At 46.1% G+C, this 25,182-nt stretch overlaps 1 non-coding gene and 1 pseudogene across 1 annotated transcript; both read left to right on the top strand.

The window, feature by feature from the left end:
* Positions 1-25,182, top strand: part of LOC120388902 — a 194,104-nt pseudogene that overhangs the window by 102,776 nt on the left and 66,146 nt on the right.
* Positions 18,080-18,151, top strand: TRNAI-AAU. The gene has a single exon. It is a non-coding gene; the product is annotated as a tRNA-Ile (tRNA).

Raw genomic sequence — 25,182 nt, 5'->3', positions numbered from 1 at the left:
TTTCACCCTGATGCTTTGCTCATGCCCAGCTGGGATGTGGCCCAGCAGTCTCCCTGCACAAGTTTTAATCCTGCTGAGTGAGGGACAAGTGCCAATTGCATGGAAGGTCTGGGGGCGTTTCTGCTCCTAAGTCACCTCGGTACATTTAAGATTCCCACCTGCTGTACTGCTTGGGACAATGGTAGATGGGAAGGGCGAATTCTCCAGCATTGGAGGGAAAGGTCCCATCCAGTGATGAGCTGCCAAAATCTTAAACAACCGGTTCCCTATAAAAAGTTCTGATATAAGGAATGTTCGTCCATAGTATGTATTTTTGTACGTTTCTCCATAAGAAATAGCAATGCATTGAATCATTGGAAGTCATACTTAACACTAAAAATTTTTTTTATATGTTTATTACAATAGAAACAAAGTATTGCTTTATTACATGAATTTAAAATACATTTGAAAAGAAGAAAATATAAAGAGATGTATGAGTAAGCAAACAATAATAAAGAATGAAATGCCTTTTCTTGTATTTTAAAATATTACATGTGAACTACTTAAGTTATTAAAGAAGTAATATATTCATGTTGAAGTATACAATGCAACAACAAACAACATTTTAAAGAATATTTAAGTACATTTATTACTAATTAGGTAGTAATTTCCAAATGGCTTCTTGATCTTTTCCATAATCTTTGGTGTTGGATACACGAACTCTGGTATCTAATGCAGATCAATGACTTCTCATCCATGATTTAACATATGGTATTGGGTTCCAGGAACTTAGTGGTTTTCCCAACAAATTGATGGTCATAAAGCTTGAGGTATGTTTAACTGTTAAATTATCACTACAAATAATATTCATCAACGAAAAAGCTCTTTCTGCTACTGCAGAACTAATTGCAACTGTGTTCATAATTTGCTTTGCTTTCCTTATTGTTTCCAGATCAGGAAGATTTTTTGATTGAATGTTATTGTCTACATAGTCACGAAAATCATTTAAAATTGACTACAAATTTTATGAATTTACTTAATTCATGCACTTTTTCTTCTCCTGATTTCCAAGGTAATCTGACTTCTTCAATATTCCATGAAGTGGGATCCATAACATTGAATAATTCAACTATTTTAGGTGTAGCACGAGAATGACCTAAATTGTCTTCTTTATATTTAATGTGCTTTTCGTTTAATAATCTTGCCTTCATTTTTTCAATAATGCACTCTATTACTTTGTCTCGTGGAGTGATTTAAAACTTTACATTATCTTCAAATTCTATGCATTTAAAAGCATCACGTTCTATCATTTCATTAATTTTATTTTCGTGTATACCAAAACTATCTTTTAATTGTATGGAAAAAAAAATCGTTCATTTGATTAGTTTATCTGCCTTTGTTAAACTCAATTGTCTCGCTTGCAGTGCATTTGATAATAATGCAAGTTCATCCAAAATGTCAATCATTAATGACAAGTCTTTTAAAAATACTTTGTTTTTCAATCTTTTTGCCATGCCAGAAAATTTCCGATTTTTGGAAAAGTAAATATAAAGAGCTGGATACCCTCTCCAGACCGCTTTGACAGCTCTAAGACTACAAGAAGCCCATCGTGGACCAAAACCACAGCCTATTTTGATGATTTCAATATACAGTTCTTCAGAAACTTGTTTAAGTGCAAATTGACTTTTATTTGACTGATGAAAAATTGCATAAAAAAATCTTGTCCAAAAAAATCTTGAAATGGCTTATTTCATTGATATCATTTATAGCATCATCTAAAGCCAGTTGTAGCCGATGATTCAAACAATGCCAAATTATAACGTTTGGAAAATCTTCAATTAGTCTTGTAGCAACTCCAGATTTAATGTCCAAGCATGGTGCTCGCGCCATCAGAACAAAATCCGATTAAATATGTAAATATGGCAGGTGACCAGCTTGGCTTAACAGTGAAATCCTTGCTCGTCTTAAACACAAAAAAATAGCTTACAAGAAGTGAAAGATTGGACAAATAACCAGGGAGGAGTATAAAAGTATTGCTCAGGCATGCAGGAGTGAAATTAGGAAGGCCAAATCACACTTGGAGTTGCAGCTAGCCAGAGATGTTAGGAGTAACAAGAAGGGTTTCTTCAGGTATGTTAGCAACAAGAAGAAAGTCAAGGAAAGTGTGGGCCCCTTGTTGAATGAGGGAGGGAACCTGGTGACAGAGGATGTGGAAAAAGCTAGTGTAGTCAACGCTTTTTTTGCCTCTGTCTTCACAGACAAGGTCAGCTCCCAGACAGCTGCACTCTGCAGCACGGTATGGGGAGGAGGTGACCAGCTCTCTGTGGAGAAAGAAGTAGTTCAGGACTATTTAGAAAAGCTGGATGAGCATAAGTCCATGGGGCCAGATGCACTGCATCTGAGGGTGCTAAAGGAGTTGGCCAATGAGATTTCAGAGCCATTGGCCATTATCTTTGAAAAATCATGGCGATCGGGGGAGGTCCCGGATGACTGGAAAAAAGCTAATGTAGTGCCCATCTTTAAAAAAGGGAAGAAGGAAGATCCTGGGAACTACAGGCCAGTCAGTCTCACCTCAGTCCCTGGAAAAATCATGGAACAGGTCCTCAAGGAATCAATTCTGAACCACTTAAAGGAGAGGAAAGTGATCAGGAACAGTCAGCATGGATTCACCAAGGGCAAGTCATGCCTGACTAACCTAATTGCCTTCTATGATGAGATAACCGGCTCTGTGGATGAGGGGAAAGCAGTGGATGTGCTTTTTCTGGACTTTAGCAAAGCTTTTGATACAGTCTCCCACAGTATTCTTGCCAGCAAGTTAAAGAAGTATGGGCTGGATGAATAGACGGTAAGGTGGATAGAAAACTGGCTAGATGGTCGGGCTCAACGGGTAGTAATCAATGGTTCCATGTCTAGTTGGCAGCTGGTATCAAGTGGAGTGCCCCAAGGGTCGGTGCTGGGGCCGGTTTTGTTCAATATCTTCATTAACGATCTGGAGGATGGTGTGGACTGCACCCTTAGCAAGTTTGCAGATGACACTAAACTGGGAGGAGTGGTTGATACGCTGGAGGGTGGGGATAGGATACAGAGGGACCTAGACAAATTAGAGGATTGGGCCAAAAGAAATATGATGAGGTTCAACAAGGACAAGTGCAGAGTCCTCCGCTTAGGACGGAAGAATCCCATGCACTGCTACAGACTAGGGACCGAATGGCTGGGCAGCAGTTATGCAGAAAAGGACCTAGGGGTTACGGTGGATGAAAAGCTGAATATGAGTCAACAGTGTGCCCTTGTTGCCAAGAAGGCTAATGGCATTTTGGGTTGTATAAGTAGGGGCATTTCCAGCAGATCGAGGGATGTGATCATTCCCCTCTACTCAGCACTGGTGAGGCCTCCTTTGGAGTACTGTGTCCAGTTTTGGGCCCCACACTACAAGAAAGATGTGGATAAATTGGGGAGAGTCCAGCGGAGGGCAACAAAAATGATTAGGGGGCTGGAGCACATGACTTATGAGGAGAGGCTGAGGGAACTGGGATTGTTTAGTCTGCAGAAGAGAAGAACGAGGGGGGATTTGATAGCTGCTTTCAACTACCTGAAAGGGGGTTCCAAAGAGGATGGATCTAGACTGTTCTTAGTGGTAGAAGATGACAGAACAAGGAGTAATGGTCTCAAGTTGCAGAGGGGGAGGTTTAGGTTGGACATTAGGAAAAACATTTTCACTAGTAGGGTGGTGAAGAACTGGAATGGGTTACCTAGGGAGGTGGTGGAATCTCCTTCCTTGGAGGTTTTTAAGGTCAGTCTTGACCAAGCCCTGGCTGGGATGATTTAGTTGGGTTTGGTCCTGCTTTGAGCAGGGGGTTGGACTAGATGACCTCCTGAGGTCCCTTCCAACCTTGAGATTCTATGATTCTAAATTTTTCTTTAAATATTCTGTGTCAAATCCTGCATCAGTTAATGTATGTCTCAAAGCATTATAAATATTTTCTGCTTTTGTTGATTCTAATTCCACTAAAATCGAGAAAAATTGTTGGTGAAGAATCTTGTAGTTCACATTTTAAAAGAATTACAAGCACAGTTTTACTTGAAATTGTGGAAGCTTCATCAATAATAATACAAATCTTTGAATAGTTTTCGATGATTTTACTAAAAATTTGTTTTTTTTTTATTAATTCAGCAATATGTTCTATGATTCTGATGGCCGAAAATCGAGAATGTAGGCGGTTCCCTAAATCAGTTTCATTCTTAATTTGTAGCTCTGCTTCATCCTCCATATCTGACATTGGTCGGTTTCTTTTTACTAAGCTGTAAACAATGTTGAAAATTTTGCTGGTTATTGCAATATTTTGTTCAGTAAGTTTAGCAATTACTGTAGTGAGAGGTTCTTTTTTAGATTCATTTAAAATATTTATAACTCTCAAATGAGAGCTTGATTCGAAATGTTCCTTCATTTTTTTTCTTAATGATGCTTGCTGAACTTTTTTATCAGTTCCAGATGCTTTAATAGTACACTTTTGCCATTCTGAAGAAACGTGTAAAGATTTTCCTCCAAGGACCCCCAAATGTGATGCCTTTGCACAGTGGGAACAGCCAAGTTTTTTGCCTTCAATTAATTATCAAGCCATTATATTCCTTTAAAAAATATTGTGCCTGCTCAGAAGTCCAACAATCGGGTAGTACATTTTCACAGTCATGTAAATCCTCTTCCATTGTGGACACATTTTCAGATGATTCAACTTTTAAGATATTTTCATCACCAAAATTATTGTCATAGGTATTTTCAGTAATTAAATCATTATTTTCACTACTCGAACTACTGACTAATGATTTTGTCATTTTACTGGAAAACCAATCACTAATGCTTTTCTGGCGTTTCATTATGAAGGATAAATAATATTGAATAGAAAACTTTAATCTTCGAATAACAGTCCAGTTAGTATTACACACTGAAATATCACACGCAATTTACTAGAAAGAAACAGGCCGACTATGACTGGTTGTGTAGAAAACAGATGCACAAGTGCACGAACAAGGCAAGTGCGACTTCAATTAACACCAGAAACAAGACGTTCTCTCTCTCTCTCTCTCAACAAGACGAACTTTGGGAGCGATGACATTTGACTCACATGCGTATATCAACTTAACGAACGAGGCAAGTGCGACCCTGTTAATAAAATAATAAACTAGACTGGGGTGAGCAAACACTGGCAGGGCCGGCTTTAAGCCGATTCCACCGATTCCCCTGAATCGGGCCCCGTGCCCAATGAGAATCCCTTCCCTGGTTAAAGGCGCCTTTTTAATTTTTACTTACCCAGCGGCGCTCCGGGTCTTTGGCGGGTTCTTTGGGGTCCACTTGGGGCTCTGAGAACTGCAACAGGCAGCTTGTTTGCAGAAAGTGACCTAGACAAAATGTGTGTGCAGATATTTGGACGGCTGCAGCAACTGTCTGCAAACTCCACAGCTAGTTGCTGTCAGCCAGCCCCAGATGGCCGCCAGGCACAGCACTGCCAAGTGCTACCCGGGCACAGGCTGCTCCATTTGGCTTACCCGGGATAGGATGACCAGACGGCAAATGTGAAAAATTGGGACAGAGGGTGGGGGGGTAATAGGAGCCTATATAAGGGAAAAAAACCCAAAATCGGGACTTCTGGACACCCTAACCCAGGACCACAGACCCTGCCCCGCAAGCCACCGCTCACCTTACCAAATGCTACTGCCGGAGAGATCTGAACCCACCCAGAGGCAGAACTGGGGGCTGACTCTCCCCTGGAGGATAAAAGGAGCCCCCCGCCCACATACACCCTGTCCTGGGTCCATCCTTCCCTCATCACACAGGCTCCTCCAGGAGCTGCATTGGGAGGTTTATAAATTACAGCTCAGCCAACAAGCTGCTAGCTGCCAGGAGCCCTAGGCAGCCAACCCAAGGTACACCAGCTACACAACCACTGCACAACAACCCCCATCTACACCACACTCAACAAACAATCCGTTGTGCTGCAAGAACCCTGTGCAGTCCCAGCAGAGCATACAGCACCTCACCCCCAGCAACACAACACACTGTACACAGCCCTCCTCCTCCCATACACACCATAAATGACCTGAACTGCACAACCCCAAGTATTATACATCCCTCCTCAGTGCACAACCCCCAGCCCTCACCCACTACTGTGCAGACCTTCTCCCAGCCGCACAACTCCCCTGCTACCCAGCCGCCCTACAACACACAGCTCTGTCTGGCACACACACTATACACAGGTCCCCACTACAGCACTCCCCTAACTAAAAAATGCACAATGCTCTGAGCCGGGGGATGGGGGAAGGTGGAGTCAAGGGGTGGGGGAACATCCTCGTGGGGCAGGGGGTCCCTATAGGGCCCAGGGCAAACTATCCCCAATCGCTCTCCCTGCCCCGGGTGGTCCCGGACCTCGCAGCCCCCCCTTACTTTGGCGGCCGCTCAAAGCAGCAGGACAAGCTGGAGCTCCGCTGAGCTTCCCAGCTGCCAGCGGCTGGCCACTGCGGCTCTGCGGGGAAGGGGCTGGGGGGGAGATCTCGTGGGGCAGAAGGCCCCTGTAGGGCCCAGGGCAAATTGCCCCCCCGGGCGACCTTGGAGCTCGCAGCCCCCACCCTTTGCTGGCCGGCCGCTCAAAGCAGCAGGACAAGCTGGAGCTCCGCTGAGCTGCCCAGCTGCCAGTGGCTGGTCACTGCAGCTCTGTGGGGTGGGCATCCTCGTGGGGCAGGGGGCCCCTGCAGGGCCTGGGGCAAATTGCCCCACTTGCCCCCAGATGGCCCTGAAGCTCCCAGCCCCCTCTTATCTTTTGGCGGCTGCTCAAATCATCAGGATGAAGCTGGAGCTCATCTGAGCTGGCGGGCTGACCACGATGCGGCCCTGCGGGGGGTAGGGGGCAGAGAATCCTGGGAGCTGCTCAGGTGGGAGACAGGGCGGTCCTGCGGGCCACATCCGGCCAGCAGACCAGAGTTGTTGTTCTACCTGCCTGGCTCTTTAACATCCGGTTCTCTACTGGCATCTAATTTTAGCAACCGGTTCTAGCGAACCGGTGCGAACCGTCTGCAGCTCACCACTGGTCCCATCTGTACAGACTGAGAGGCAAGGAAACAGAGGGGCAGTCAGTGCTCAGAGAGGAGAGAGGTCAGTGATTTACACCCACCAGGGGACACGGTCTTTTTGAGTATCAGAGGGGCAGCTGCGTTAGTCTGGATCTGTAAAAAGCGACAAAGTCCTGTGGCAACTTATAGACTAACAGATGTATAAGCTTTCATGGGTACCCACTTCGTCAGATGAATGGAGTGGAAATTCTGTGACTGGCTAGCCAACTACAAAAGCAGTTTCTCCTCCCTTGGTGTTCACACCTCAACTGCCAGAAGAGGGTCTCATCCTCCCTGATTGAACTAACATTATCTCTAGACTGATTCTTGCCTGCATATTTATACCTGCCCCTGCAAATTTCCACTCCATTCATCTCACAACGTGGGTATTCACCCACGAAAGCTTGTGCTCCTATACATCTGTTAGTCTAGAAGGTGCCACAGGACAGATAACTGCCTGCTTCCCATCTTTCTCTAAAAGCACCTGCAGTGGTGCAACTGGTTAGTGCAAAAGGGACCACTACTTGTGCTATGAGTTCAAGCCTTGGTTTCTATTACCCATGTAGCTTCCCCAACTTGCTTTGCCCAATGCACAAAGTAAGTTGTTGTTGTATCCTTGGGGCAGCTGGTGTAGGAAGCAATCACTTGAGGCCAGAGAGCAGACAGCTAACCAAAACCTCCATTTTATTTACAGATACAGAGAGCTCACTGAACCGGTTGAAACCGGCTGAGCTATCCCTTAATAGTCTAACTCAGTTGCCATAGTGACAAAACCCATGACAACCAAATACACAACATATTCCTCCCCCCCTAATAAGAACATCCCCTAAATAACACACACACTAAACTAGAGAAGGAGGGTAGACTGCCTCCATTCCCGGCTAAACCCTGGGGATTATTTTGCCCCATAACCGTGGGTTCGCCCTAACTAAAGATCCAGCCGATGAGGAGGCTTTCTGTCTCTAGGTGGATTACGGCAAACTTCTGGTGTTGTTGCACCCGAAAGTACTAGGGGCTCAGGGTCCGCAGCACGAATAGGTGAGGAGGTGGTATCAGCTCGTGCTGGGCAAAGGGGTATCTCAGCTGCCGGCAGTAGTGGAGGAGAACAGTCAGGAACAGGTGACTCATGATTCGGTGTCTCACCAGGAGGGGTGAAGTCAGACCCCTCAACTGCAGATGGGTCCTGAAGACTGGCATGACCTGGCAACAGCTGATCTACATGTCGCCGCCAGGTAAGATTCTCTGCAATCCGGACTGTATAGGAAACAGGTCCTGTTTGAGTGATGACTGTGGCCGGGACCCATTTAGCTCTGGAAGTATAATTCCGAGCCAAAACTGGCTGTCCTGGGCTAAAGGTTCGGTCTTTAGCTCTGGGTGCCCATCTGATGACTTGATATTGCTGCTGATGTTGCACAGTTTGTCTGGGTTCAGAAGGTTTCAGCAGATCAAAGCAAGTGCGCAGCTGTCGTCCCATCATTAGAAAGGCTGGGGAAACCTGGGTCGTAGCATGAGGTGTGTTTCTATAGGAAAGTAAGAAGGTATCCAGACGCTTTTGAATGGAGTGTTGTCCCTTTGCTGATTTCAAAGCGTTTTTCATTGTCTGCACAAATCTTTCAGCTAATCCGTTGGTGAACAGATGATATGGTGCTGACGTGTTGTGGTATATCCCATTTGCCTTCATAAAATTTTGAAACTCCTGAGAGACGAACTGCGGTCCGTTGTCGCTCACAAGTTGTTCTGGCAGACCAAAACGACTAAAGAGTCCTCGTAGTTTGTGGATAGTACTCTCTGCAGTAGTGGACTGCATTATAGAGACTTCTGGCCATTTAGAATGGGCATCTACTGCCACCAAGAACATGCTTCCTTCAAGGGGGCCAGCAAAGTCAACGTGAATACGTTGCCACGGGTTTTCAGGCCAGTCCCATGGGTGTAGGGGTGCCCACTGGGGTGCATTTCTTACACACTGACATGACATACAAGCTTTTGCCTTCTCTTCAATAGCACCGTCCAATCTAGGCCACCAAAAATAGCTTCGTGCAATTTCCTTCATGCACACTATTCCACAGTGACCGGAATGTAGCTGTTCTAACATCTGTGATCTCAGGGGTGGTGGAATAATGACACGCCTCCCCCACAACAAACAACCAGATTGGACCGATAACTCCGTCCGCCTGGACATGTAGGGAACAAGGTCGGGTGAGACCGGAGAGGTTTGTCGAGATTTTCCATGCATCACCAGGTCCATAACTTGGGATAATACTGGGTCAACGCGGGTTGCCTTCTTTATCTGAGTAGCAGTGATGGGTGTATTCTCTACCTGTTCAAAGTAGAAGATTTCCTTTTGGGCACTATCTTGATGTTTGACCGGTAAAGGCAACCTTGAGAGGCCATCTGCATTGCCGTGCAGAGTGGATTTCCGATATTTGATTTCATATGTGTGTGCAGAAAGTATCAATGCCCAACGTTGCATACGACTAGCAGCTAATGGGGGAATGCCTGTGTAGGGTCCAAAAATTGATGTCAGAGGTCGATGGTCTGTAAGAAGAGTAAACTTTCGCCCAAACAGGTACTGATGAAACTTCCTAATTCCAAAAGCAATTCCTAATGCCTCACGTTCGATTTGGGCGTAGTTAGTTTCTGCTTTGCTTAGAGTGCGTGAAGCAAAAGCAATAGGTCTTTCTTCTCCCTAAGGCATAATGTGTGACACGACCGCTCCCACTCCATAAGGGGAAGCATTGCAGGCCAATTGCAGGGGTAAGGATGGATCAAAGTGCGTTAGAACTTCAGAATTTAACAATGCATCCTTAGCTTTGTTAAATGCAACATCACAGGCTTCAGTCCACTTCCAGGCCTTGTTCTGCCCAAGGAGCTCATGAAGTGGTTTTAGCAGTGTGGCTAACTGTGAGATGAACTTTCCATAATAGTTCAGTAGTCCTAGAAATGAGCGCAGCTGGCTTACATTTCGAGGTGGGGGAGCCTCCACAATAGCTTTAACTTTTGCAGGGGCCTTATGAAGACCTGCAGAATCGATGATGTGTCCCAAATATTCAACAGAGGGCTTGAAGAATTCACACTTGTCTTTGTGAACTCGTAGGCCATACTCTTCCAGTCTTTGTAGGGTAGCCTCTAAATTCTTTAAGTGATCCTCTTCATTTCTTCCAGTGACCAGGATATCATCCAGATAGCACTGAACTCCTGACAAGCCACACAAGATCTGGTCCATAGCCCTCTGGAACAGGGCGGGAGCCGATGTGATTCGAAGGGTAGGCGACAGTATCGATAAAGCCCTTATGAGTCACAATAGTCAACAGCTCTTGGGACTTTTCATCGACGTGCATCTGTAAATATGCTTGACTCAGATCAATCTTACTGAACTTTTGTCCCCCAGCCAGGCCTGCGAAGAGGTCATCGATGCGGGGAAGCGGGTATTGCTCTGCACACAACACTGGGTTGACAGTGACTTTAAAATCACCGCAAATCCGGAGAGAGCCATCTTTCTTCACTATTGGAACGATAGGAGTGGCGCATGAGCTATGGGTAACTGGTATTAGGACTCCATTGGTGACCAGGCGCTCCAGGTCTGCTTCAACTTTTGGCCTGATGGCATATGGCACAGTTCGGGCTTTCAGATATTTTGGTGGACTGCCAGGTTTAATGTTCAATGTCGCAGTGATTCCCTTCATACTTCCCAAATCATCTCCAAAAACAGCAGCATGTTTCCTTAGTATAGGGGTTAGACTGGTTTCTTCTTTAGTCATCCGGTGCACTTCTGCCCAGTTCAGCTGAATCTTCCCAAGCCAAGACCTACCCATTAAGGCTGGGTAGTCACCTCTCATCACAAACAGTGGCAATTTAGCCGTCTGTCCATTGAGCTCCACCTTAACATCAATAGTAACCAACATGGGCACAGCTTCACCTGTATACGTCTTCAGAACAGTTTTTGTTGCCTTAAGCGGAAGATGCTGTAGCTTTTCCTTATACACAGTCTCAGGAACCAGCGAGACAGCTGCACCAGTGTCTAGTTCCATGCGTATAGGTTTGCCCTCCAATAAGGGGGTTACCCAGTATTCATGTGAGCCCGCTGCCAAAGACAAAACATGCAGTGGCACTTCCTCTCGTGAGGAGGTGTCACCTTGATCATCCTGGGTCTGCTCTAGGGTATGCAAGGTTCCTCTTTTTGTCGGCCAGACCACAGGCCTCTTTTTCTTTTGTTTACAGGCATACTCGATGTGTCCTTTTTGCCACAGTGTCAACACACCAGGTCCTTACACCAGCATTCTGATGCCTGGTGACCCAGCTTACCACAGCGGTAACATTCTTGACTCTGCACCGTTTTGTGGGTCAGCTCTTGTGACACTTTTTGCACCCTAGGGGATGCACCGATGTATTGTGCCTCCCTTGTAGCCAGTTCCATGGAGACAGCAATATCAACAGCCTTCTGTAATGTAAGCTGAGCCTCTGTCAGTAGGCGCTTCCATATAGCTTCACTGCAGAGGCCACACACTAACCTGTCACGCAGGGCATCATTTAACATCTCTTTAAATTCACAGTGTTCTGCTAGCTTTTTTAAAATGGCTACAAATTGTACAACTGTTTCATCTTCCTTTTGGTCTCTTTTGTGGAACCTATATCTTTCAGCAATTACCAGTGGTTTTGGGGAGAAATGAGACCCCAGGATTTCCACAATGTCACTGTAAGATTTAGTCTCAGGCTTAACAGGGTGTAGTAAACTGCGTAGCAGAGAATAGGTTTTAGCCCCTACAACAGTTAAGAATATTGGCACCTTCTTCGCTTCTGTAATGTCATTTGCAATACCAAAAAGCTCAAAACGCTCAGTATACACATGCCACTGCTCTGTATTCTCATCAAAAGGCTCCAGGGGCCTGGTCAGAGTAGCCATGATTTTTAGTTTCACTTTCACAGTCAGTGCAAACAAGCAGCTTTTTTTCTTTGTTTGGTCTTTACCTTGACTTCTTCTTCCTTCTGTTACTGGAGCAGCACCAGGATCCCATCCTCATCGCCAGTGTTGTATCCTTGGGGCAGCCGGTGTAGGAAGCAATCACTTGAGGCCAGAGAGCAGACAGCTAACCAAAACCTCCATTTTATTTACAGATACAGAGAGCTCACTCAACTGGTTGAAACCGGCTGAGCTATCCCTTAATAGTCTAACTCAGTTGCCATAGTGACAAAACCCATGACAACCAAATACACAACAGTTGTGAAAGCAGGTGTATAGCTTGGAAACATCTACTCTGTGCTGCCATTAGCTCCAATATGTTATTCACTAGTAGAGAGAATGGATTTATTTGCTGAGAAAGCTGTCAGGACAGGTCTGTGGGCACCAGATCTCCCTGCTTCTTCCAGCACACCCCTGGCTCCTTCCCTGCCCCAGTCACTGCTGTAGGAGGGCATATATGCATTGAGCCTAAAGCTTTACCAAGCTTTCTTAGCACGGTTAGCAGCATGTTAGTTTCATAATCTGAATGTTCCTGAGTTCAAGCCTCAGAAAAAACAATTATTTTTGCTCCCTGCTTCAGATTTTCTAAAGGAATTCAGAGAAAAGAAAGTATAGGAGAGTGGTTTCTAAACACCCTCCCACCCATCTAACACACACACACACACAGAGACTGTTCTAAGGCATTAACTTTTCCTTCTCTGTGGAGTTTGTATTCTCCATAGAGCATAATAAAAAAAAACATGCAAATCTAAACCTAATACACTATGAAACTCAATACAGATAAAATCTCACCCTCAGAGATCTTCCAAAAAGCTTTGTTTGCAGACTAGACTTGCTTCTTGTCTGGGCCCAATCTTTTCACCTGGTATAGTCCTTGTTCCAGCTCAGGTGGTAGCTAGGGGATTTATCATGACTGCAGCCACCTTTGTTCTGTTCCACCCCCTTATACAGCTTTGCTACAAGGCAGGGATCTTCTGTCTCTCTCCTGGGGAAAAGCCTCAGGTTTAAGATGGATTCCTGTACCAGGTGACATGGTCACATGTCCTGTGAGACTCCAAGCCTTCATTCTCCCTGGCCTGACTCACAGATGGTGCAGGACAGAGCCATCTGCAGTCTATTGTCCTGGTTAATGGGAGCCTTCAAGATTCCAAACCACTATTAATGGCCCACACCTTGCATAATTACAACAGGACCTCAGAGTTATATTTCACATTTCTAGTTTCAGATCCAAGAATGATCGGTTCATACAAATAGGATGAACACACACCGTAGATTATAAGCTTTGTAATGATACCTTACAAGAGACCTTTTTCATGAAGCATATTCCAGTTACATTATATTCACACTCATTAGCATATTTTCATAAAATCCTATGGAGTGCAACGTCACAGCAGGGACAGGGTTTTACTGCGGCACCTGGGAGCAGTCGAGTTTCATACCGGGTGCTCTCGGTACAGGAATGGCCCAGATACGATAAAGTCATGGGGATTGCATTTTCCTTTTTTATTTTTGTATTTCCAATGACATTTCTGTTTGTGATTTCGTTTTGCTTCGTGTAACTGTGTTTTCTCCTGGATTTGATATTTAACTAAAAAAAGAATAAGCTCTCCGGGCGCCAGATGGAGGATCAGGCTGTGGCTAAGAGAGTGAGCATAGCAGGTTTTCTGTATTGTTTCCTGCTCTTATTTTCTTGATTAGTTTTTCTTCTGCATGAAATTTGCCTCTTTTAAATGTGAGCCTGGCTAGCTCAGTTGGTTGAGCATCAGACTTTTAATCTGAGGGTTCAGGTTCCTCATCAGGCAGAAAGCCAGTTCCCCCTGCAATATCCCCTAAGAACTTCAGAAGGAATATCTTGAGGACTCTCCTTGACTTCAGTTCCTCCTCTTCAGGGCTTAACCTTTCCTTGCCTGGGACTGAGGGTGCTATTTCCTCACAGTCTGGAGGAAGAAAGGCCTCTGGGCCTGCAGCAAAGCACTGTGTGCTGACTTCTTGAGCAAATGCAGGGCTGGCCAGAGAGGCATGTTCCCACTGGGTCCTCCCTGCCAGAAAAAATTCTCCCCAGAGTTCTCCCTGTCAGAAATCAATGGGTCCCATGGTGTAAGGGCCAGCACTCAGGGCTTTGACTCCTGCAATTGAAATTCAAGTCTCAGTGGGACCTTGGGGTCCTTTCATTGCCAGCTAACCATCCTGGGATTTCCAAAGCTTCATCTTGCTCTCTCCAATGACATGGTAGCCTATCTTTTGCCCACTAGCTGTTGTGACTCACACAAGAGGGGACGTTTGATCCAGAAGTGAGCCCTCCCCACCCCCTTAGGCTCAGTCTGAACAGAGGTCAATGTACCACTGCATGAGACAGGTCAATTTTATTTTGCTTTGCATAACCGTGTTTTCTCCTGGATCTGATATTTAACTAAAAAAAAGAAGAATTTCTCTGGGCACCAGATGGAGAAGCAAGATGGGCCTAGGGCTGCTAAGGGAGCAAGAGTAAGAAATTTTCTGGATTGTTTTCTGCCCTCTTTTTCGTGACTAGTTTCTCTTCTGCACCAAACTTACCCTTCTTTATATGAGCCTGGCTAGCTCGGTTGGTAGAGCATCAGACTTTTAATTCCAGGGTTCAAGTCCTTGCTCAGGTGAAGAGGGAACTTTTCCACATGTGGTGGTCTCCCACATCTCTTCAGGGGTTATTTGACATCACTTTTTCCCTCAGGACTTTGCCTTTCCTAGGAAGAGCCATGCACTGCCTGGGACTGAAGGGGCAACTTCCTCACATGCCCACTGGCCTCTCAGTCTGGATTAAGAAAGGCCTCTGGGAGCTGCAGCAAACTGCTGCATGACAACTTGGTGAGCAAATGTAGAGCTGCCCCCACAGGGTCATCCACACCAGAACTCAGCAGAGGTCTGGGGGTTCCCTATTGGTCCCATGGTGTAAGGGCCAGCACTCCTGGTACCTTTCCCAGGCTTGAAGAAGACCTATGTAGCTTGAAAGCTTGTCTCTCTCACCAACAGAAGTTGGTCCCCACCTTGTCTCTCTAATAGGGTATGGCTACACTTGCAGCTGTAGAACACTTTAAGTAAAATCAGCCGTTGGAGAGCGCACTAGGGAAAGCGTGCTAGTCTGTCCACCCTGAGAGCGGAAAGCACACTGGTGTGGCCACATTTGTAGCACTTTCAGCTGCATTGGGATCGGTACATTATGGGACACTATCCCAGCATTCATGAGGCTGCAACGTCCTTTTCAAAAGGGGCGGGGTGGGGTGGAGTGTGACAGGAAGTGTGGGGGGAGATCGAGCGGGTTTTTGGGGTGCTGAGAGTGTGTCAGCATGCTGTCTTGTAAATTCAGCCCCCTGCCTTTCTTCCCTCACCTCTCTCTCACTCATTCAAAGGCAAACAGTAGTAGTTGTTTTTCTTCTCGGACCAGCTAAAGCAGCCCATCTCAGAACTGGAGCTTTGAAAGGGCATGTCCGCGTCCCGAGTTCACAACAAAGACAAGAGGATTATGGGACGCTTCCGGAGGTCAATCAGTGTGTAGTAACGTTACTTCTCGTTTACACTGGAGCTGCAGTGATTACACAACAATACACAACAGCTGTTAATCCTCCCGGGAGGTGGAGTACCAAGACCGCTTTAGCCAGGGAGTCAGCGTGCTTGCCCTGCCTTGCCAGTGTGGACGGGGAGTAAGGTAGAGCGCTCTGGGAGGCTTTATTGTGCTATAATGTGCAAGTGTAGTCAAGCCCACAGGGAGATGGTCAGCCAGGCAGGTAGGGGCTGTCTCCCCAAATTGAGGAAATGATCTCCAAGCACTTAGCATTGTACAACCCAGGAAAATACTTTGAATCCTGCAATCTCAGTTGAAGTCTCGTGGGATCTGAAGACAATTTCTGTGCCACCTAACCCTGCTGGGTCTTCCAAGGCTCTATCTTGCTTTCTCAAATGCCATGAAAGCCTGTCTTTTACCCGCTAGCTGTTGTGACTTGAGCACAAGAGGGGACGTTTGGTCCAGAAGGCTGGCCGTGCCTGGAGTCCTGTAGGAAGGGATGGGAGCTGCATTTCCTCTGAGTCCTGAAGCTGGGCTGCAGCCTGGCCTAGGAGGCAGCATGATTGGTTGACCTACTGGCCCAAAGTCACTTGGGCGGTGTTGGTGTTCCCCAGGAATGCTGAAGGGCCTAAGGGAGGGAGGCTCAATACTCCCCCCTATCAGTCAGGGTGGAAGAAGAGGGTTGCAAGAGTGGGCAGGTGGATGAGCTGGGCCTTCTAGCATTCAGTTGGGGACATGGTGGGGAACGCAAAATGGAAGAAGTGGTTGCTGGCCTGTGAGGAATGGCTCAGCCAGTGGCGTAAGTGGACCTTGTAATTACCTACAAAGTTGTGATGCTCAAGACCTATCTTTTGGCTGTGGGGAATTTCCTCAGCCATGTATTTCCCCCTGCTCCACAAGTGCTGCTGAGGCTGAACACGATGGCCTTCCACTTCTTGTGGGGCAATAGGATGTCCCTACCTAGTCAGGAGATGTGTGGCTTTTCTGCCGTATTAGAAGGGAGGGTTGGTCCTGGTGGGCTTTGAAGCCTTTTACAGCTCTACATTTTTGTTTTTCAATTTTCAGTGGGTGGCTCCCAAGCAAGAGTTGGCCCCCCCGACCTTTCTTTCTTCTCTTGCTCTTTCTCAACAAGGGGAAGAAAAAGAAGCTCCCCTTCAAGCTGGAGTCACAAGGGCGACATAAGGATGACTTCCTGAGTGCCGGCTCCAGTCCTTTGCTCTGCCAGCTGACCTATCGAAGGGCTGCCACCACTTTCTCCATGTTCACCCATCGGTGTGTTCAGAATGGAGAGGGGTAACTAGTGATGTCCCCCAAGGGTCAGTCCTAGGACCAATCCTATTCAACTTACTCATAAATGATCTGGAGAAAGGGGTAAACAGTGAGGTGGCAAAGTTTGCAGATGATAGTAAACTGCTCAAGATAGTTGAGACCAATGCAGAGTGTGAAAGAACTTCAAAGAGATCTCACAAAACTAAGTGATTGGGCAACAAGGTGGCAAATGAAATTTAATGTGGATAAATGTAAAGTAATGCACATTGGAAAAAATAATCCCAACTATACATACAATATGATGAGGGCAAATTTAGCTACAGCTAATCAGGAAAGAGATCTTGGAGTCATCGTGGATAGTTCTCTGAAAACGACCATGCAGTGTTCAGCGGCAGTCAAAAAAGCAAACAGGATGTTAGGAATCATCAAAAAAGGGATAGAGAATAAGACAGAGAATAGCTTATTGCCCTTATATAAATCCATGGTACACCCACATCTTGAATACTGCGTACAGATGTGGTCTCCTCATTTCAAAAAAGGTATACTGGCATTAGAAAAGGTTCAGAGAAGGGCAACTAAAATGATTAGGGCTTTGGAATGGGTCCCGTATGAGGAGAGATTAAAGAGGCTAGGACTTTTCATCCTGGAAAAGAGGAGACTAAGGGGGGATATGATAAAGGTATATAAAATCATGAGTGGTGTGGAGAAAGTGAATAAGGAAAAGTTATGTACTTGTTCCCATCATTTAAGAACTAGGGGCCACCAAATGAAATTAATGCGCACCTGGTTTTAAACAAATAAAAGGAAGTTCTTCTTTGCACAGTGCACAGTCAACCTGTGGAACTCGTTGCCTGAGGATGCTGTGAAGGCTAGGACTATAACAGGGTTTAAAAGAGAACTAGATAAATAGGTTTCAGAGTGGTAGCCGTGTTAGTCTGTATCACCAAAAAGAATGAGGAGTACTTGTGGCATCTTAGATAAATTAATGGAGGTTAAGTCCATGAATGGCTATTAGCCAGGATGGGTAAGGAATGGTGTCCCTAGCCTCTGTTTGTTAGAGGGTGGAGATGGATGGCAGGAGAGAGATCACTTGATCATTACCTATTAGATTCACTCCCTGTGGGGCACCTGGCATTGGCCACTGTTGGCAGATAGGATATTGGGCTGGATGGACCTTTGGTCTGACCCAGTATGGCCATTCTTATGTTTTTATGAAGGGAGGGGCAGAGCACTGTGACAGAGTTTCTGTAGTGTAGTGGTTATCACGTTTGCCTAATATGCAAATATCCCTGGATTGAAACCAGGCAGAAACATGCTGGCTTCCTTTTCCCAGCTCCCCTGGCTGTCCAGCAAGGCACTCCTACTGCTGCCACTGGCCTGTCCCTGGGGTAACCCCAACCCCTGTGTGGCTGAGGGTGGTGAGAAAAAGGCCTTGGCAGCAGCAGGGGAAAGCTGGAGGATCTGGGCCAGTCACCTTTTGGAGACTTGTGGCTTGGTCTCCTCTGCCCTGGGAGGTTGGCCTCTGGAGGCGGCTCTTCCTGCTGGCCTCCTTTGCGTGACTTGCCAAAGTAGGAAGTGAGGCAGGAACGGGGCAAAAGAGGAAAGTCGAGCTGAGGAAGGCAGGTCAGAAGCTAAGTGCCTCAGTGCGGCTAAGTGGGGTTAGTAGAGTGTCACCATTCATTCTGCAAAGCCTGGGGAAGTGTGGTTGGCTGCTGGGAGGTAGAATCTGTGTCTGCCTCTTGGCTTCCCAGGGATGGCTACTTGCAGCCCAGGAGAAGAAGGATGGTTCTGGTGAAAGGAAGACAAGCAAAGCTCTGGGAGGAAATTTGGGTGTGGGGTGCAGGCTCTGCACTGGGGAGGGGGGTTGAGGTGCAGGAGGGGTGGTGCTTACCCTGGGCACTGCAGCTCCCAAAGTGACCAGTATGCACAACCCTCCAGCAGCAGCTCCTAGGTTGGTGGGGCCAGGGGGTCTCTGTGGGCAGCTGCCTGCAGGCACTGCCCCCAGAGCTCCCATTGGCTGCAGTTCCCGGCCAATGGGAGCTGCGGAGTTGGTACTTGGGGCAAGGGCAGTGCATGGAGACACTCCCCCTGCTCCAGGGGATGCCGGGACATGCCAGCCACTCCTGGGAGCGGCATGGAGGGACGGAGGTAGAGTGGGCAGGAAGCCACCTTAGTGCTGCTGGCACATCTCTGCACACCCATTGGGGTAGGAGCAGAGCATGGAGCTGCCTCCCCTCCCCTGGGTCTATTACAGGAGTGGGTGGGAGGGGTCTTTTGGCCTGCAAGGTGCAGAAGGTCGGACTAGATGATCACACTGGTCCCTTCTGACCTTAAAGGTTCTGAGTCTAAAAGGAAGAGGGAAGGATTTTTTTTTAAATATAAACCAAACATTGTAATACCTGGATGACTCCAACTGCTCATTTTATGGTCTTGCCCCTTTATTCCTCCACTGTGTGTTTAATGACCTGCTGGGATTTGGAACATTGATTCCCTCATTCTATTAATAAACTGATACAAAGTGACTGAAACTAAACCAATTCCCAGTGGAGGAAACATGACTGCATTGCATTAGCTGGGAATCAAACCCAGGTTAGCTACTTAGGAGGAAGCTATACTCACCACTATATCACCAATGCATCTGGTGAAAGCCTCTGATTTTTCACACTTGGTGTCTGGTCACCCTACTGCTATGTTTGAGGCAAATGTCTCTGTGTTCTCTGCCGTTCATGGTGGGGAGTTTCTCCATTGATAACATTTCTTGCTGGGTCGGGGAGGGGAGAGAGAAGAGAGGTTTGCTCTGTTTCATTCCCCTCCATTTTCTGTTCCTCCCCTTCCCTTCCAGGGTCCTCCCTTCCATTTCAGACTGTGCAGTGAGCCCCTCCCCGCACCTGGGACTATGGAGCCTCTGGAGCAGCACGATCCCATGAGATCCTCAGTGACCAAGGGTCTTTTCCAACTTCCAGGAGACTCCAGCTTGAGTCTAAAGCAGGGGTCTGCAACCCGCGGCTCCGGAGCCGTATGCGGCTCTTCAGCCTCCTTGTTGTGGCTCCTTTCGGCCTTGACAAAAGAAAAAAAAAAGAAAAAAAAAGAATAACGGTTATTTATTAATTTAATTTTTATTTATATATTATTTTATTTGTTTATTTTGTTGCACAGTTATCTTGGAGTTTGAGGTGATACTTTAACATCGAATTTTTAAAAAGTTTTATAATTTGTCAATTAAAATATGCGTCACATCCACATCTATAGCCCTCGCCTTTACCTGCAGGCAGCTTCTTGAGTGTGCGACCCCCGCGGTAAGCTAACCATGAATACATCCCAAAAAAGAAAAATCCCAGAAGAAGATAGAGAGTTTAATTCTGCATGGACAGATTCCTTTGCCTTCACTGCCAACGACGCTGGCTTACCTGTGTGCTTGATATGTGGCGAGAAATTAGCAAACAACAAAAAATGTAACGTTGAAAGACATTTTCAAAACAAGCACTCAGCATTTTCTGAAAAGTACCCAACTGAAGATGGGCGAAAGAGAGCGATTTCGGAACTACTACGGAAAGTTGAGCACAGCAAACATACTTTCAAGAAGTGGATCAACTCTCCAAACTCAACTACAGCTGCTAGTTTTGTGGCATCTCATGAGATCGTAAGGAGGGGGAAGCCGTTCACAGACGGAGAATACATGAAAGAATCATTCATAAAAATATCAGAGCATCTATTCTCCGAATTCAAAAACAAACAGGAAATTATTCAGAAATTAAAGAAATGCCTCTCTCTGCAAAGACCGTCAAGGACAGGACCATTAAAATGGCAACAAACATCACCAGTAAGCAAATTGATTACATCAATTCAGCTCAAGCATATTCAATTGCCTGTGATGAGTCAAGTGATGTAAACGATATTGAGCAGACAGCACTGTTATGCAGATATGTGAACTCTGATGGGAAGAACTGATTGAACTCATACCGCTAAAGGGCCAAACGCGGGGACAGGACATTTGTGAGGCTGTTTTGAGTTGTCTAAAAGCCAAAGGAATAAACACCACTCAGCCGGTGTCAGTGTCTACTGATGGTGCATCCAGTATGAGAGGAGCACAGAAGGGCTTTGTGAATTTACTTCAAAAGTCGCTGGATCGAGAGCTGATGATGTTTCACTTCATCTTGCACCAAGAAGCACTGTGCGCTCAAACATTCCCCCCTGAATGTGTGGAAGTGATGAACCTCGTTATTAAGATAGTGAACAAAATAATTGCAAACGGGTTAAACCACCGACAGTTTTGTTCATGGTTAGATGAAGTCGAGAGCGCATATTTGGATCTCCTGCTGCACAACAGAGTTTGGTGGCTGTCAAGGGGAGACGTGCTGAAACGCTTCGCTGCTTGTCTGGAACATGTGAAAACCTTCTTGGAAAGCAAAGGCCTCAGCTATCCCGAACTGGGAGACCTCAATTGGCTGGAAAAGTTTTATTTCATGGTGGATATGACAAGTCACTTAAACACGCTGAATAAAAATCTCCAGGGAAAGGGAAGCACGGCCCTGCAGTTGCTGGAGCATGTTCTGGCGTCTGAGCGCAAGATGACAGTGTTTGCCGGAGATGTACAGAGAGGTACGCTCTCTCACTTCCCCTCCCTGAGAGAGTTCAAAGAAGAGAACAAGCACATAAATTGTGATTATTTACACCGTGCAATTATGGCAATGCAAGCTGCATTTGGAGAAAGATTCAGCAAGTTCAGAAAGGAAAAAAACACTCTGTCCTTCCCTGTCACACCGCTGGACATCGACCCATCCCTGCTGAACATATCCGCATTCACAGGGATAAGTCAGCCCGATCTTGAAATTGAACTGGCCGACATAGCGGATAAAGACTTATGGGTGTCCAAGTTCAAAAGCCTGACAGCAGATCTCGAAGAAGTCGCCCGTCAGAAGGCCACTCTCGCTAAAGAGCACAAATGGAATGAAACCCGAAGAGGATGAGAGCACACTGAAATGGACTTGTCAAAAAACGTTCCTAATTTTATGTTTACTTTTTTAAAACTGCTAAGCTGCAACTATATGTTTTTTTATATTAAAGTGGGCTACATTTTATTTTAATTTTACACAAATACGGGAAGGACTCAAAAAGGCCTGCATAGTTCAGTGTTTAATTTATTTCAAAGTAGGCCTACACATGCACACTGCACTTCTGTTTGTTGTATTCTGTTGTTGTAACAGGTAAAATTAAAAAAAGATTAAAACTTTTGAAAGTTTATAAGCAGTGTTATGTTTTGCGGCTCCAGACTATTTTTCTTTAGTGGAAGAGGGGGCAAAATGGCTCTTTTGATAGTAAAGGTTGCCGAACCCTGGTCTAAAGGAAGCTCTCTTCCTTCCTGGGGATCTTCTCTCCCTTCATGGAGATCAAGGTCATGAAGCCTCTGCCTTGCCTCCTGGGTCTGAATTAACGTCTGATTTCCCACTATCTGCGTGAAAGAAACAAATGTTTCTAACCCAGATGAGTGGAGTTAATTCAGCTGGAATCCTTCACCTACATTCCTTAGGAGATACAAACTCTCTGTGACACAGACTGACTGGGGTTCATCTCTGCATGTCCACACTGGGGAAGGAAAGACACTGAGGGCGAAGGAAGAAGATCGACAGAAGGAGTCAAATGGGGCTAGACCAGAATAGAGGAGATTTTCTGCCTGTTAAAATGTACTGGATTCTAATTGCTTAAAACAAAACAAAACCCCACCAGCTTCTGTTGGATTCAAACCATCAGCTTTTCACAGAGCAACCAAAGTGGTAAACCACAGACACACACAACCACCTACAGCCCAAGTTTGTCTAAGAAGCACCTATAGTGGCTTGTGAAGGGGAAAATACATCTGTGGGTGTGAGTTCAGTCCTCACCCAGAGCATTGGTTTTCATTAGCTATGTGGGTTCTCACACTTGCTTTGCCCAATTCACATGGAAAGTGCCATACGAGGGTGATAAGAGTAAATGCTAAACTCTGAAATGCGGAGGTTGGCCCAGAGATTGGGATAAGGGGTTTGAAGAGAAAAAGCTCTAAGAGTATAAAATGAGACAGTCTCCAAGGGCAGGTACAGTACAACGCCTCAACAGGGAGCCATTTGGGGGAGGGGGTTTCACTTCCTCTGTTAAATGTCCTCAGATGTATTTTAAGGTGAAGATAACGCCATGGCTAACAGTTGACTGGCACGTCCTGGGTTAAAGAAAGGAAGGGACTTGGGTTAATAGTCTGAAGATTTGCATTACCGTCACTGTCTGACCCTGCTTCAGTTTGGAGCAGGTTTGTACATTGCTGGGTGGAACGCACAGACTCCTGGAGAGCAGGGGCAGCTGTTTCCATAGCAGAGAGCCTGGCACTTAGGAGACTTTCTTGACTTGCTGTTTTGAAGCAATTCAAGAAAATAACGGTGGAGCTACAATGTCCGGTCCAAAATTTCAGCCCCCTGCTGCAAAAACGCTATTTTAGGGTCTAAACAGGAAGGTTTCAGCACTAGGACACCTGACCAGAGAGCTCAGTGCGGATGTAACAGCTGCTGACTCTGAGGGTCCTGGGCTAAATCCACTTGCAGGTGGAAGTGTTTTGATTTATTTGATGGATAATGAGCACCATCTACCAGGGAAGAAGCCCTGAGAGCTGCTGCCACTCCAGCTGCTGCCACACAGAGGGGAGCCCCAGATGGCCAGCTGTTGCTCTGGCCACCCCAGGAGTGCTGCTGGGGGCCACCAAGCTGCCGCTGCTCCTGCTGCCCTTGGAACCACAGGAGATGATTTTTTGACAGTGACGGATGCCTCGTCCTAAAGGCCTTTGTCTGCCCCCTTCTAGCGACTGTTTGGTACAGGAATGCAGCCCTCACTCCTAGGTCTCTCCTGGAGAAATAATGTTTCTGTGCAAAACACCAAAGCTTTTAACAGAAAGGAAGAAAAGGAAATGGCCACATGATGGGACTAGGACATAAGGAATGAAACACAAGATGCTTCTCCCATGTGCATTGACTTTGAACCTTGTTGTCTGCAGTGTTGTTGTATCCGTTAGTCCCAGGAAATGAGAGACAAGGGGGAGGGGGTCACATGATATCTTTTAAAGGACCAAGGACCAAGTTCTTGTGTTATCCTTCTCATAACACAAGAACTAGGAGGGGTCACCAAATGAAATGAGTAAGCTGCAGGCTTGAAATGAACAAACTTCTCTCAATCTGAGGGCAATGCTTCTACTAATGCAGCCCAATCTGCTGTTAGTCTTTTTGGCAACAAGGGCACACTGCTGACTCATATCCTCCATCTCGTCCACTGTAATCCCCAGGTCCTTTTCTGCAGAACTGCTGCTTAGCCAGTTGGTCCCCAGTCTGTGGCAGTGCATGGGATTCTTCCTTCCTAAGTGCAGGACTCTGCACTTCTTGTTGAACCTCCTCAGATTTCTTTTGGCCCAATCCTCTAATTTGTCTAGGTCACTCTGAATCCAAACCCTGTCCTTCAGCGCTTGGATTCTTTACACGCTTTCACAGAGTGAAGAGCACATGTTCCATGATTTCATAGGGCAGAGTTTTATGCTATAGAGAGCTTTCCCTGTGTGGATTTGACAGGTGAATCAACACAGAGACACATTGTGACCCTTCTCAGGGTGCTGAAGACTGAGAGTCTCCTCGTTGCCACCTGCCATTAGGAAGAGGGAGTTTTGCATTTGGCAGCTGGATGTTAGTGACCAAACTCACCCAGCCTGCTGGAACTCAAGGACCCTCCTCTGAGCTACAGCAGCCACCCTAACTCCTGAGTTCCTTCAATGTGTCCCCCTCTGGGGTCCAGACCGGATCACCAGATACTCAGAGAAATCCCAGATTCTCTCTTCCTGAAGCAATGATATATCCCAGGTTACTAGTTTTACTGTGGACCACTGCTACTGTACCTCACACAGCACTTGAGTATTGAGGTATCGAACAAGCAAAAATTTATTTAACAACGGATAGAGATTTAAACAAATGTGAGTGATGGAAACCAACTGTTCCCAACTAAACAAAAGCAGAAAATGCAACCTACATTTTTTAATAGTTATCTTTCCTATCTAAGTAGGTTCTCACCTCATGCTTCAGGCAATTTCACTGATTGCTAGTCCCTAGAGCCAGGGCCCTGCCTTTCATGAAGCACCACTGGTCATTAGGAATCTCCTTGGTGAATGGACCCAGATAGTTTTTCTCCACCCTGTCATAAACTGAATCAGTCTTTTGTCTTTATTCACAGAAAGGATGATCTCATTCTAATATTGTCCTTGTCACTTCCACAGGGTTTCAATGTCTATAGTTTGTCTTTGATGGTTTTCCATTGGCTTTTCTGGGTTGGTGCAAAGGTTGAC

This window comes from Mauremys reevesii, linkage group 22 (assembly GCF_016161935.1).
Source record: "Mauremys reevesii isolate NIE-2019 linkage group 22, ASM1616193v1, whole genome shotgun sequence".
Classification (NCBI taxonomy): Eukaryota; Metazoa; Chordata; order Testudines; family Geoemydidae; genus Mauremys; species Mauremys reevesii.
This window is presented reverse-complemented; position numbering and strand designations above follow the sequence as displayed.